Source organism: Megalopta genalis, chromosome 2 (assembly GCF_051020955.1).
Source record: "Megalopta genalis isolate 19385.01 chromosome 2, iyMegGena1_principal, whole genome shotgun sequence".
NCBI classification, from domain to species: Eukaryota; Metazoa; Arthropoda; class Insecta; order Hymenoptera; family Halictidae; genus Megalopta; species Megalopta genalis.
This window is the reverse complement of record NC_135014.1, coordinates 33,239,245-33,253,034: the sequence shown is the minus strand read 5'-3', so window position 1 is coordinate 33,253,034 and position 13,790 is coordinate 33,239,245. Positions and strand designations below refer to the sequence as shown.

The window sequence follows — 13,790 nt, the reverse complement described above, 5'->3', positions numbered from 1 at the left end:
TAGCATTGCAACAACTTCCATAACAATTCGCCATCCAGGAAAATCGACGGTTCACAGTTTCGAGATGATCGTCGAAATTTGTGACCTAAATGCCATCACCGACCATCTCGATGAAATCGATTTTTTCCAAGTCGCTCGTGAATACGAGAAGACGAAGGGGAATCCCTAGTTACACAGTCTTCTTGCGACCGGAAGTTACGCGAGAGCGGCGTCGGTTCTTGCGGCCTCGGCAACGATCCAAGATGGCGCGTTCTTTGGCTGGTTCTCAAAGACGCGGCGCGTGTTATGCAAATTTAAAGCCCGCGAAGGATCGTCGGTACACGAAACGCGAGCACGCGGCGGTCCCGGTAACTGAATTCGCGCGTACCGCATGATTAATGCCAAGTTATAAAGTTCTCCGCGAACGTCGGATCGATCTAGCTTAAGAGCCCCGTCACCGTCGCTGCACTTTTCACTCTGGTTAATTAAAGAACATGGAAATAAATGATCACGGACGCCTCGGACACCCGTAGATCACCGTACAAAGCGCCCGCGAATAAATAACTCGGCTGTTCGTTATCTTTACAGCAATATGAAGTCGAAAGTAACAATTCCCTTTTGTGTCCTCCACAAAGTGCGCTCTCTTCGATGTTTCAGAAAAGAATATTCGTCATTTTGGTTCTCATGGCACTTTTTCCCGAGAAAAATGTTATCGTTAGGAGCTTCTTTAAACGATGATCTCTTTAAATTCCGGATTTTTTCGTCGACCCGACGCATGGATAAAAATCTCAACGCGGACTGTAAGTTCGCCGCGCCGTGCAGCGTTCGCCGAAAACGCGAGACGCAAGATGGCTCGGAGTTCGACGATCGCAAACGGAATAACGCGCGATGCATCGGCTTTATCGCCGTGTCGAACGGCAACGCCGATTTCCCGGCAATTCTTTATCGCCTACGGCCGACGTCTGCTTTATCTGCGACTCGTTTCCCATTCACGATTCCAGCCGACAGCGTTCGCCGCGGCGGCCGTGGGACCCATTCGCAGAACGCAGAATGTTAAAAGCCGAAGAATCGCGCGGGCGCACACATGTCGCGTGCATTCCGCCAGCCGGTAAATCACTTTTATGGCCGAAATTACAGCACGCCATGGCGGATTATTCGAACCGCGCTCCCTTTCCCGTCATTCCGCGGACGATGCATTTTTCAGTGGCTCCTACGAGCGCATTTCCGGTCGCTCGGAATCCCCTCTGCTCGCTCGCATTGTTGTCTGAGAGAACGGACCGTCGGCATTCGTGCGTTCGCCGAGCGACGAATGCAACAGCCTGATGGTGTTCGAGCAAGATTTTTCCATGATGAAGATCTTGAGCTCGGTGACTCGCAAATAAGCCGCTGAATCGCGAGTTTCATGCCAGAGCTCGTTGCGTTTACTGTTTTTGAATATCGAGCGCAGATTATTTATGGCGTTGTTTATTTATGTTAAGCAATTTAGATCCCGTCGTCCGATATAATTTTGTTCAATTTTTATTATAAAAAATTTCTGTCCCTAACAGGAAACATGTTTTATCTCAATTTTACGAAAATGTAAAATTATAGTCAGTATCAATGCAACGCATTTTCTTAAATGAACGTCATGGTATTCGATTATGGTAGAATCTCGATTATCCGGTCCTCGAATACCCAGAATTCTCTGTTCTTCAAACAGACGTCGCATTTAATTAACTCAGTCTAAGGTAACCCATATGCAAAATTATTTACTGTGGATGTCAATAAAAATATATTCTAGCATTTTAATTCAGTAACTGTTCTATTATACGAACATTAAGGTCGTTTCGCTCAGTTCGGATAATCGAGGTTCTGCTGTACCAAGAATTGAATCATGATACAGTAAATCCTCCCTAATTGACGCTCAGATTGTATTGTATACGAAAATGGACAATTTGGGAAAAAGAAATACGAAGAAAAAGAATAATAAATCGGTAAGTATAAAAACGAGCCGCAAGGTTCGATTAATAGTACCTCTTCTTCCAAAATTGTTCATTTTTGTGTACAATCTTATGTACTCTTACACATATATCCTACTGTATTCGGATCTTCAATAGCAGAATGGCTATAAAGTATCAAGGAAACTTTGAATCTTGTAATTCTCCAACGTTTCTCCGGCTCTGAACAAATTTTCCGGTTCGAATATTTCTCTTTGAATTTAATTAAACTCTCCACCTAAGCGGGAAGCAATTAATGAAGCGTCCGGCAACTTTTCACGAATATAAAAGTTACGCACAAACTGGAGAAGTTTCAATCTCGAGGAAATCGGAAGGAAATTCTTGTTTTGCAAAAGGACGCGCGGATTTCTGGCGTTACATCGTTCAAGATAGGTGGCGAGCGATCGCATCTTTCGTTTCGGACAATGTTGTGTCCGCCATCGAACACTGCTCGTAGTTCTTCCGTGTACACAAAGACGACACTTTTCACGTCCACGGAAAGTCTCGGCAGCCGCAGTCGAGATCCTCGGGGATCTCGTTATCCGGATATTGAAATTCGAATTTACTTTCCGCATTCAAATATAAATTCAATTCTGCCGCGACGAATTTGAATACGAATGCAATATCAATATCGGCGGTGAACTGGCTACCTTGGATGCGTATCTGGATGCGAAAATGTCAAATAGAAGAAGTGAAATATCAATTGTTGTCTCGAAAGCGCATTTCGATTAATGCGTTTTGTACATATCCGAGCTTCGACTTAGTATTTTGTCGGTCGTCACGTGAAATTTCTGACAGAACAAACGTACAGCGTTCTCTCTGCGACGAAGCAAATAATGTACGAGTGTAAAATCGTGAGTTTATGCTTCAGGAATGAAATATGTTTTCTCGGTCATAAGAAGCTGAACCTCGATTCTCACCGGAAGTGTACGGATCCTCCGGTTGTAGTCTAGAAGAAGACTGGCAGGAAAGACGTTCTTCGTTCATTCTTGTAATAAATAATTGCACGAATTAAAAAATTGCAATAAAAGATATTATTCGTTTATTATTGTACACACTAAACGACGATTTAACAGTTTATATTCGTAACAATTGTAATGTGTTCAAAATAATTTCTTTAATATATTAATAATATAATATATACTTATATTGAGATATATTGAGAGATATTATAATATATATTGAGTAATATAATAATAATATAAATATATAATATATAATATATATTGAGAGATATTGAGATAATATATACTTATATAGATTGATTCTTCGTGCTTTGAATAAGAACACGTTTCTTTATTTCATAAAAATCTTTGCACAGAATTAATTTACATAGCATGTATACGATTTAAATGATTACATAATGATCAATCAACCAAGCTAAGTACTTCTTAACCGAATCGTCAATATCAACGGCAACTTTTTTAGCAAACGAACAAATCAGTTTAAATAATTCAGTCATGAAAATTCTGTCGCAATTATCCTCTAATTAAACGATTATAAAGCAACTTCCACGGTCTCTTCTTGTCAATCAGACCAAACCATTGGCAAAAATCTAGCAAACGACAAATAAAAGAAGACGTACGAATCTCATTCGACCCACAATTTCTCTCGCGGAGCCATTTTCCGGGAGCATTCTCGCCGGGATCTCATCTTCGGCTGGCAAAATATCCCGGCTCTTCCCGCCGCCGACTCGTTTGTTCCGCAGTATCCGGAAGTTCTCGCGAGTTTCCCGATTAACTTGCCAGCAAACAAGCCTTTCTCCCTTCTTTCCTTCTATTTTCGTTTCTTTTTTCCAACGGCGACCAGCCGGAACAGGCAGGTCCAAAGATTTCTGCAGGGGCTCGCGTGCACGTCCGCCGATAAATCATCGAAACATTCCGGCTACGATGAAGTTTCTTGGCCGCGATTTGACCGTGTGCTTCGCGAGCCTCGTTCTACGCCTCCGCGGCTCGTATTTCAACCGAACCCCCTCAAGAATAGCATCGCCCGTGAATTTTATCGCCCTCGTTGCTTCGAAAAACTCGCGCACGGTGCCGCGGTTGCAACCGGCACACAGCCGCTTAATCAACCAGGCCGCAATTAAAAGAATCCTGCAACCGAGATGTCGATCGCTTTCGAATTTCACCTCGAACTTAGGAATTAGACTGCGGTCTACATTCACAGTTTCATTCGAATAGTTTTCGTCATGATTCCAGAGCGCCGAACGCATCGAATACAATTGCATAGCCTGTCATTTATATTTGTTTGCGTTTTATAATATAATTTGATCGATATTATTCGCGATTTTCTATCTTGAAAACATCAAGTACAATTTCTTATTTTAGAATATAATTTGATGAATATTATTCGCGATTTTCTATTTTGACCGGATTAAATCGAATTTTGCACAATCTGTAGTTTTCATTCATTTTAATCTCATAATCTAGTTTAACTAGTGATTTTATATTTTAAACTCATCGAATCAAATTGCGCGATTATGAAGAAATAAAGAATTTTGTGCAGTGGAGACTTCCTTGTTTGAACATTTATTTTTACGATATTCTGTTATGTAAACAAATTCATTATCTAATCTAATTATTACATTATCTATCTAATTTTATTTAGATAGATTATCGCCTGGTAGAGAACTTCAACGACATTTTTAGATAATAGAATCCTTCGGTATCTGGACATATTAGAAAAATAAACCTTCCGATAAGAGACAGTCTCTCCTGCAGTATCCGGAAGAGCGGCGCGATTGTCTCTGCGACAATGAAAAGAAAATATTACTCTCATATAGTCGCGACGTTTAATCCTACCAGCCGTGTATAGAACGGTTCTTAACATGCAGGAGCTCATGAACAGAAATGAATGTTTATCGCGAGGAATCTTCAAACCTTTTTCTCCGCGTTAGGTTTTTCTAATGTAGCAGCACGGTTGAAATAATCCACGGTCCGAAAGTAGGACAACGAAGGACGATGGAAGAACGTGTCGCGGACGTGAAGTAAACGTTGAATTTATTTTTCGTCCGGCAAGCGTTTAAGGTGTTCAGGTACGACACACGGAGAATCGTTGACGAATTGGAATATTTCACGAGGGTGCATGGGCACGCGACGGCTTCGACACAAGATTATCAGAGCAAATGAGGAATGCGGGCGGTTCATGGCGCGTTTAAAATTCATGCAGGGTGCCGTAGATAGGCACTGAAATATTTTAAGGGACGCGGCAGGGAGCTCTCTCGAGTAGAAATTCTACTGTAGAATGAAAACGTTCCACGACATTATACGCTATCTACTTCCAGTGGGTAATCTGGAATTCAGCTGTCTTTTATTTGGCTGGATAAAACAGTACGGAGCCTTGCGGAGCCTTCATTTTAGGGAGTTGAAAAGAATGTAGAACGTTGAAAAGGTTTACGACATTGCTGGAACATCGAGCATGGCTTTTTAATTAACAGATTCGAACCAGACATTTCTTTCAAGAATGTATAATTCACTGTACGATGATACACAGTTTCGCCGTTCTACTGTGAATCCCATTCGCATTTCCATATTTTTAATAACCAGACCGCGGATTTTTATGCGAAATAAAGTTTGTCTAAATTAACTGCAAGATACACAAACTTCGTTACAATAGTATTCTCAAAATTTTTAAACGTTTTCGCTATTTTCGATTTGATCTATTTATTATTATTATTATTATTATTATCATAGATGCATAAAATCTATTAATAATTTATGTCTGTTAATAATTCAGTTATCGACAGGTCAATAAAAGTGTCAACGCTGTTATCAATGCACATTTCCTTAACGTGTTATAAAGATTAAAATCTGTATTCGTAAAATTAAGAAAGAAGAAGAAGAAGCAAGGAAGAGATATCTTGTATAATGATAATGATCTAGCATGATCGTTAATGATCGTTATATAAATTATATCGTCGCGACGCGATCGTAGTTCAGAATTATAATGTTCACTAGATAGACGCCGCTGTGCGAGACTCTCGGCGCATGCGTCACTTACCCCCCCTCCTTGCATAACTCATTTTCTTGACTACGCCGAGTACAGTGCAGTCTATACTATACTATATAACATCGTCATTGCGGGGATCGCAGAGCAGTGGCGGAAGAAGTCGTACGCGGCTCGCGAGCCACAAGTTGCCCAGGCCTGACTTACATCTTGAACGTCGCAAGTTCTGTCGCGAATGCATAAAATATGCGTTTCTCAGCGAGCCATTCAACGAGTAAGACCGTATTATAATTCCGCAACAGCGTCGTTCGCCGACGATCCGAAAGCAATAGACATGTTCGAACGCGGCCGACCGAACAATCGAATCGAAACGAAGAATTACTTTCGCACAAAGCATTTTTCAATTGGCATACAGTCGTGGCTTTTTTTTTACTATCGGTATTCGGCGGCCGTTCTGCATGGGAAAATATATATCCGGCCGGTTCAATTGTGTGCCGGTCTTTTTTTCTTTTTTTTTTTTGAAACGCGGCGTATTTTAATGCAGTTTCGCGCAGCGTGTCGCGCGTCTCGCTGGAAACGTATTTCGCACGCGGTCGATCGCGAATTTCAAAAAGGCGTTCGATCCCCTTCGTAAATGGCGAGCCCAGATATTTTAGCACAACGAAGTATAAAACGCGATCCGACAAACAGCAACATTTCAACTCGAACCGGTCGCGAGTGTGCACTTAATGAGAACGGCAAGAACGTTTGAAAAAAAAAATGTCTAATTTGACTTGTAAATGGAACTTCAATCGAACGACAAATTTGTAAGCAAAATTCAATTATGTATTCCGCATGAAATAGCAATCTAACATGCTTAGAAAATTGTCTCAATTATACCCTTCCTCTAAACATTCATAATCCCTTTTTTCTATTTATTCAGAAAATCTCAGAAGACTTTTGCGAATTCGAATTGTCTAAAAATCGAGACAAATTTGTGTGTCAGAATGGTTTATTTGCAGGTGGAATCGTTACTGACAAAAAGATATATTTAATTTTTCACGGCCATTTCGCAAGTAAATAATTGTCTGACATCAACAACGGCAATAAATTTTGACTTTGTGAATGAAAACCCGACGACATTACAAAAACGTAGACAACAATAAATACAGCAACGAGCGGTTAAATCATGGAAGAAATTAGTCGAAGCGTTCCTCAATTGTACGGGCACAAGCATATCTGATGTCTGCACGATTTGATGGACGTTTGATCGCGTTGGCGGAAGTATGCAACAGAGTTTCAAGTTGGCAACAGGAAAGCGGCGGTTACGTAAGACCAATTTGTTATGCCAATGCCAATGCCAATGAGCGACCTAGCAAAACATCCATGAATAGAGGCTGCAACTTGTTAAACTACTGTGCGATAATTTGAAGGACTTCGACCGAGATCTGATCGAAGAAGTCAGAATTCACTTTGTTGCGCATCAATATGCGTTTATTTCAATCGATTGACTAACCGATCTACCCTGTCATTCACTTCCGAATGCGATCAGATCGATTACGACCACTGCAAAATGCATTTTTCGAATTTTTATTCCAGGCTCGAACAGATAGACTCGAAATGAACGCGAAATTTGAAATTCGATGCGTTCGAAAATGCTTTCGAGAAGATTTCGACGTTCCGTTCGAACGAAACACGATCGTATTTTACGATCCAATTCGACTGTAGATGAAATTCAAACTAACACAATTACAGAGGATATCGAACCAAACGAGAGCAAAATTGATGTTCACGTTTCGATCCGATCTGCAAGATTTTACCGCAATTAGGATCGAAAGTCGAACGTACGAGCTTCGAAGCACGGCATTGAAAATGGCACTAAAATTAGTGTTACATAAATTTTAATGCATATTTTTATATCTCAAAATTATCACTTATATTATTTACAAACAAAATAATAATATATTATATATAATATAATAATATATTATAATATATTATTATATATATATAATAATATAATATAATAATATAATATAATAATATATTATATATAATTAATATTTTACAAAAATGTCAACAAACATCGTCGCTGCGCTGAGCCGGTGACACGCGCACGTGACCCCGGCCGATAACCGTTGGGGAGCAGAAGTCACGCCAGCGTGACAGCGGCCGGCAAAGTGTTCAAGTGTTCTTCATCTTCGCCGGACAAAGCGTCACGGTGCAAGCTGCGGTTTGATACACCTCCGACTCCGGTGTCGTCGTAAAAGCGCGCCGACGAGTCCGATCGTAAAAAATTCACTGCATCTGCTTATTGATCGTATCGCGAGCGGCGCGGCCAGGATTGGTCGAGCGTGGGCGCGATTGAGCGATCGACAAATATTTAACCTTTATAAGCACCGCGCCGTTGCAAATCGCTTTCCCGGATCCATCCGCTTGGACGCTGATGCCGTCGCAGTTGCTTCAGCCTCTGCGATCCGCTAATCGATGCGAGCAAAGCTGCGGCAGCTTCATCCCCGGCGAGCAACGGTTCCATGTCTCGCAACTTTGACATCGAGCTGATCCTTCGGAGGGACAGGAGAACTTTGCTCTTAGAGACTTTTCAGTTCTTTTCGTTGCGGCACGAAGACCGTGTGAACATCGCGGTGTAATAGGAAGAAGAATGTGTGAAGTGCACAGCGTGTTTCCAGAGGATTCGAACTAGTTTGGCTCTACGTGGAGAGAAAAGGTGAAACAGTAGCATGAATTAGATTAAATTTGTGTATTGTCGCTTTTAGGTATTGTAGTAAATTAATTTTTAAAACATTATATATGTTTATGATAATAATTATACATATTTATATAGTTCTTTAGTATTGTTGTAATTGTAATTGCAGACTACAATGTGCGGTAAAATAGATGCGAAGAGCTGAATGTGTATGCAACAGAGTCATGTTCGGCTTGGAAAGACCAGAAAAAGCCAAAGGGATATGTTACATTCAATTAAAAACTTTTTAGTGTTTTCACAGTTTCTCTAATTGGAATTGTTTCGACCATTTGTTCATAAAAGTGTGCAGTAGAAGTAATCCAGAAAACTCGGCGTATTCGCGACAATTTCATATTCATCCCTTAACTTCAAAATAACAGAAAAAGTGTAAAAGAATATTTCGGATCAAATTAGACATTTTTGGCGTCTTCGACAGTTTTCTGACTGCAGTTAATTTTGTTCATAAAAATGTTGGCACCTGTTACAGTTTATTATAATTAACTTTGAGATAAATTTAAAGGATTACAACAATTTTCTGTCGGGTTTTTCATATTTACTCGATTTCCCGTAAGTGCCCTAGTACTTTTGGAGGGGGGTGTACGTTGCAAAAATGATTTAAAAGGAAAACGGTGGCCACGTGTACATTTCACAAAACGATTTTCCCCCCGAGTGATCGATCACTTGCCCCGACGTGAAATAATCGAGCATCGGAACACGCGACGCGCGCAATGTTCGATTTCACGTCGAAATGAATCTCCATTCGAATTTATTCGGAATAATGTTCGGCTGGAAATGAAATCAATTTCTTGCGGGAAAACGTGGTAGATATTCGACCGCTAGAACCACGATGGCAGATACGGATCGTCCGGGCTCGGCGGAAGTGGCTAGCAAAGATACCAGGTAAAACCGGATTTCGCGATCGACGACAGAAACTGATACTGATACCTTTATTCGCCACGTCTTCCACGTTTTATCGATTTTTCTCGAAACCGTCGGCTCGGTTTCCATAGATTTTTCTCCGCCGTTTCCCCGGCGAACATGTTCCCGGGCATGTCTTGCTCGCGGAGAGAAGCAGTCGAAGATGAAATCAGTTTAAACCTGGCAAATGGATATAACTGGAGCTGACAGAACGATAAGGAACAGTTTCCCCTGTCTCTAAGATCTTCTCTTCAGATGCGAGAAATATCGGTGTTTCCTGCCGACAGATCCTTCATTTCACGACGATGAGGAATCAATGGGGTAGAATTGTAGTGGCGTAAAACAGATTTTTCATTGTGGGAGACAAGGAGTGTATTGTTCACTGACCAAATTTGTTTGTTACGATCATTTACGGTTAAATTGATTTATAGTAACTTTTTCGTTTATTCACTGACCACATTTATTGTTCAAATCATTTACGGTTAAGTTGATTTATAGTAACCTTTTCATTTATTCACTGACCACATTTATTGTTTAGATCATTTACGGTTAAGTTGATTTATGGTAACTTTATCATTTATTCACTGACCACATTTATTGCTTAAATCATTTACGGTTAAATTGATCTATAGTAACTTTATCATTTATTCACTGACCACATTTATTGTTTAAATCATTTACGGTTAAATTGATCTATAATAACTTTATCATTTATTCACTGACCACATTTATTGTTTAAATCATTTACGGTTAAGTCGATTTATAGTAACTTTATCATATATCTTTATATAATAATATATGAATATCTTATATCTTTATGTAATAATATATAATATAATATATATGAAAATAAATAATAATAAATTCGAATCTGTGCCAGAATAAACAAATGACAATGGAGAAGTAATAATAGTTCTAGCTAGGTGTTTTACATAGCATAATTCTATATTTGCTGCACACGAGATTAAAATGGAACCTGGTGATCTGCAATTCATACTCCAATTTTTTATCTATGCATTGGAAAATAATTTATTCAAATATACTCTACAGGGAAACTCAATCATCGCCAATACATGTTCAATTAGAAACCATTAATATTAAAATGCTAATTCAGTCGATAATAATTCAGCTTCGTCATCTGCGTAACATTCATTGTTTAAACGACCCACCCACGCCCACCGACGACTAGATTGCGCATATTTACGTGCTTATGCTAAACATAAACTTCTAAAATACAAAAAGTTACGTATATGCATAAAGATAAAAGACCTTACATTTTTTTTTTAAACTGCAACTATTATTAAAAACGGTAACAGTGGGAAATGGTAACGATAATGCCATAGTCGATAAATTTTCTACCCATGTATAATTATCACAGGCACAGTTTACGCATAGTTGCATTCAATTGCAGTTACATTAAACGGCGTCCGCTTTGTATACGAATTCACTGCTATGCAATTACCGCGCGATCTGCTTATGAGGAAACTTCCGCAATATGTAACTTGCAAATTCACACATCCGCTGATGGGACCTATTAACTTAGTTATTAGAAACAATAGGCAGTAGCGCAACCGGATGATTTTCGAATAAGACGAACTCAACGAATTTGTTATCGCATTAACGAGAGCGAGCATGCGATCGACATTAATAATTACACAATAACGAATGCAATCGCGATGCAGAAAACGGGCGGTGGCGGAATATTTTACATTAAAATCGTATAAAATTATGGTTCCGTTCGATTCGCGCGATTCCCCGATATTTTATACCCCGATTGATAAATACAATACGAACAAACGCGCGAATGAACCGGCATTCTTTCAAACGGCCAGCCAATTTCCCGGGGAAACCACGTTTCCCCGTACGGACGGAAAATATTTGGACGCCAAGGAAACTGGCTCGAAACAAACGGCGCGGCGGCGAATTTAAATAATCCGGTTAGGGTGATCCCGCGTGATAAATCAATCCGCGCTTCGAAGTTGCCAGCGTGCTTTTTATTTCGAAACAGAAACCAGCACGATTTTATTATCGCGTGCACGGTAATCTCTGTTTCCGGGCTCGCTGCCCGGCGATCGCTAAAATAAGATCCGCGAAAATTCATATGGATTTTCTGACGAAATTACAAGTGACACCGGTTCGATAATGTTTGCATCGAAACGCTTTCAGCGGCGAACGTCGACGCGATGCATGCGACAATTCATTTACTTTCCGACAATGTTAAAATTGCTTCCGGTTAAACGGTTTCCAACCAATCCGGACGTAAAATACAATCGGCAAACACGTGTGCTAAAAACACAGTGCTAAAAGGTAGTCTAATAAAATGTAGCTTTATCAGAGAGCCGTATTTCGGGAGAACAGATTCATCAATATCCCTAAAATAATTTCGAAAACTTGCATTCGGAACCCAGAAGAATTGTTACTATGTCGTGGCAGGAAATTCAAACTTAACATTATGTTTACATGACTGAAAATATTGTAGATGTAACTGTCTTTGAGACCGGAATTGAATAATTATCATTATCATTATCAATAATATAAATAGTATAATTATCATTATCAATAATATAAATAGTATAATTATAATATATATATTATATATATTATATTATATTATATATATTATAATTATTATAATATATTGATAATTATATATGTATATATTATATATTATACATATATATATATGTATTATAATTATAATAAATATCATAATTGCAATATATATATGTTATTAATTATATATATTATAATTATGATATTTATTAATTATATTTATCATAATTATAATACTTATTAATTATATATAGAATTATTATGATATTTGTTAACTATATGTATCATAATAATTCTATAAATAATTAATAAGTATTATAATTATGATAAATATAATTAATAAATATCATAATTATAATATATATAATTAATAACATATATATATTGCAATTATGATATTTATTAATTATATTTATTATAATTATAATACTTGTTAATATTATTATAATTATAATATAACACAATATAATATATCATTAATATTTAAATTGGTGTATCATCACGTGTTAAATAAAATTATGGTGGCCATGAAATGTGCTGTATTACGCTGTATACGCCACATACAAGACCTATTTCCTGGACTGCAGGAAGAACACTGTCTACGACTAGCACAGTTTATCTTCAAAGCAGGAATAAAGGAAGCATTTTCGATGATAAAGTTAGGTGGCATTGTCTTTGTGTACGAAAGCTAGTCGCTGTACGTTCCGTTGAAAAACGAGCCGAAATGGCGCAACCCGGTTGCAATAAATTCGTTTCCCTCTCTAAGCAACGGAAACGTTCACTCATGAGCTCTGCAAGATAACGCTGATCGTCCGGGAAAGAAGATAAACTGTTGCGAACGCGATAAACATCGGCATCGAGATTAGGATGTTTTCGATACGCGAAGTGAGTCTTCGTTTATTCTTATCTGCATCGATTGGTCGATATATCGGTGATAATCTCATCGTTCGTTTAATCGAGTCGTGATTACGAGTATGTTTTTGTTTCTGGTTGTACCAAAGATCAACGTGCGAACGTTCTCGGCATAAAAAATATGAAATTTAACGAATCACTGCTTTTAATTATTATTCGTTGTTAATCTGTTCTCGGGGATTTTTATCTACTTTCTCTATACATACATGTACGATAAAACGGAGATAGGAGTTCACGAATAAAATTGTAATTTACGCAACGAATAAATTTAGTAATTTAATATACAATTACAAAACACGTACTAACGCATTGTAAAAATGTATCTAAATTTTAGTAAAATATTGGCAATAAAGGAAGTTAGAAGTCGCCACGTTCAACCGGATTTTTATTGCACATTTTATTAATAGACAAAGCTAGCACAATGCATAGTTCGTTCTCAACTGATAAGGTGCATGTCAAGGTTCAAGAATAATTCTCAGACTCTCGACGGAGATCGAAGTTTTTGGGAATGCTCTCCCAAGCTTTTACTTCGATTTAAAACACCTCAGAAATTCCGTTCAATCACGTGCAAGTACAGATTGGAATGTGTCGCAAGTGAACTGATCAAAGGCTACGAATTATCTGTGAACTCTAACGAGATACGATATCAATTTCTTGAACGACGTTATGTAATCCGTTCAATTTGTTTCAATTTTGTTCCGTTCGAAAGAAACGTAATGGAAAATAAAACAGCACGCGGGTGTCGATTTCATGCGCATAAATTATAACGATTTTACATTGCT

General features: G+C 38.5%; 1 protein-coding gene across 19 annotated transcripts in view; it reads right to left on the bottom strand.

Moving 5' to 3' along the window:
• Dh31-R (Diuretic hormone 31 Receptor) overlaps nt 1-13,790 on the bottom strand; it is a 217,053-nt gene that overhangs the window by 46,810 nt on the left and 156,453 nt on the right. The window lies entirely within an intron of this gene.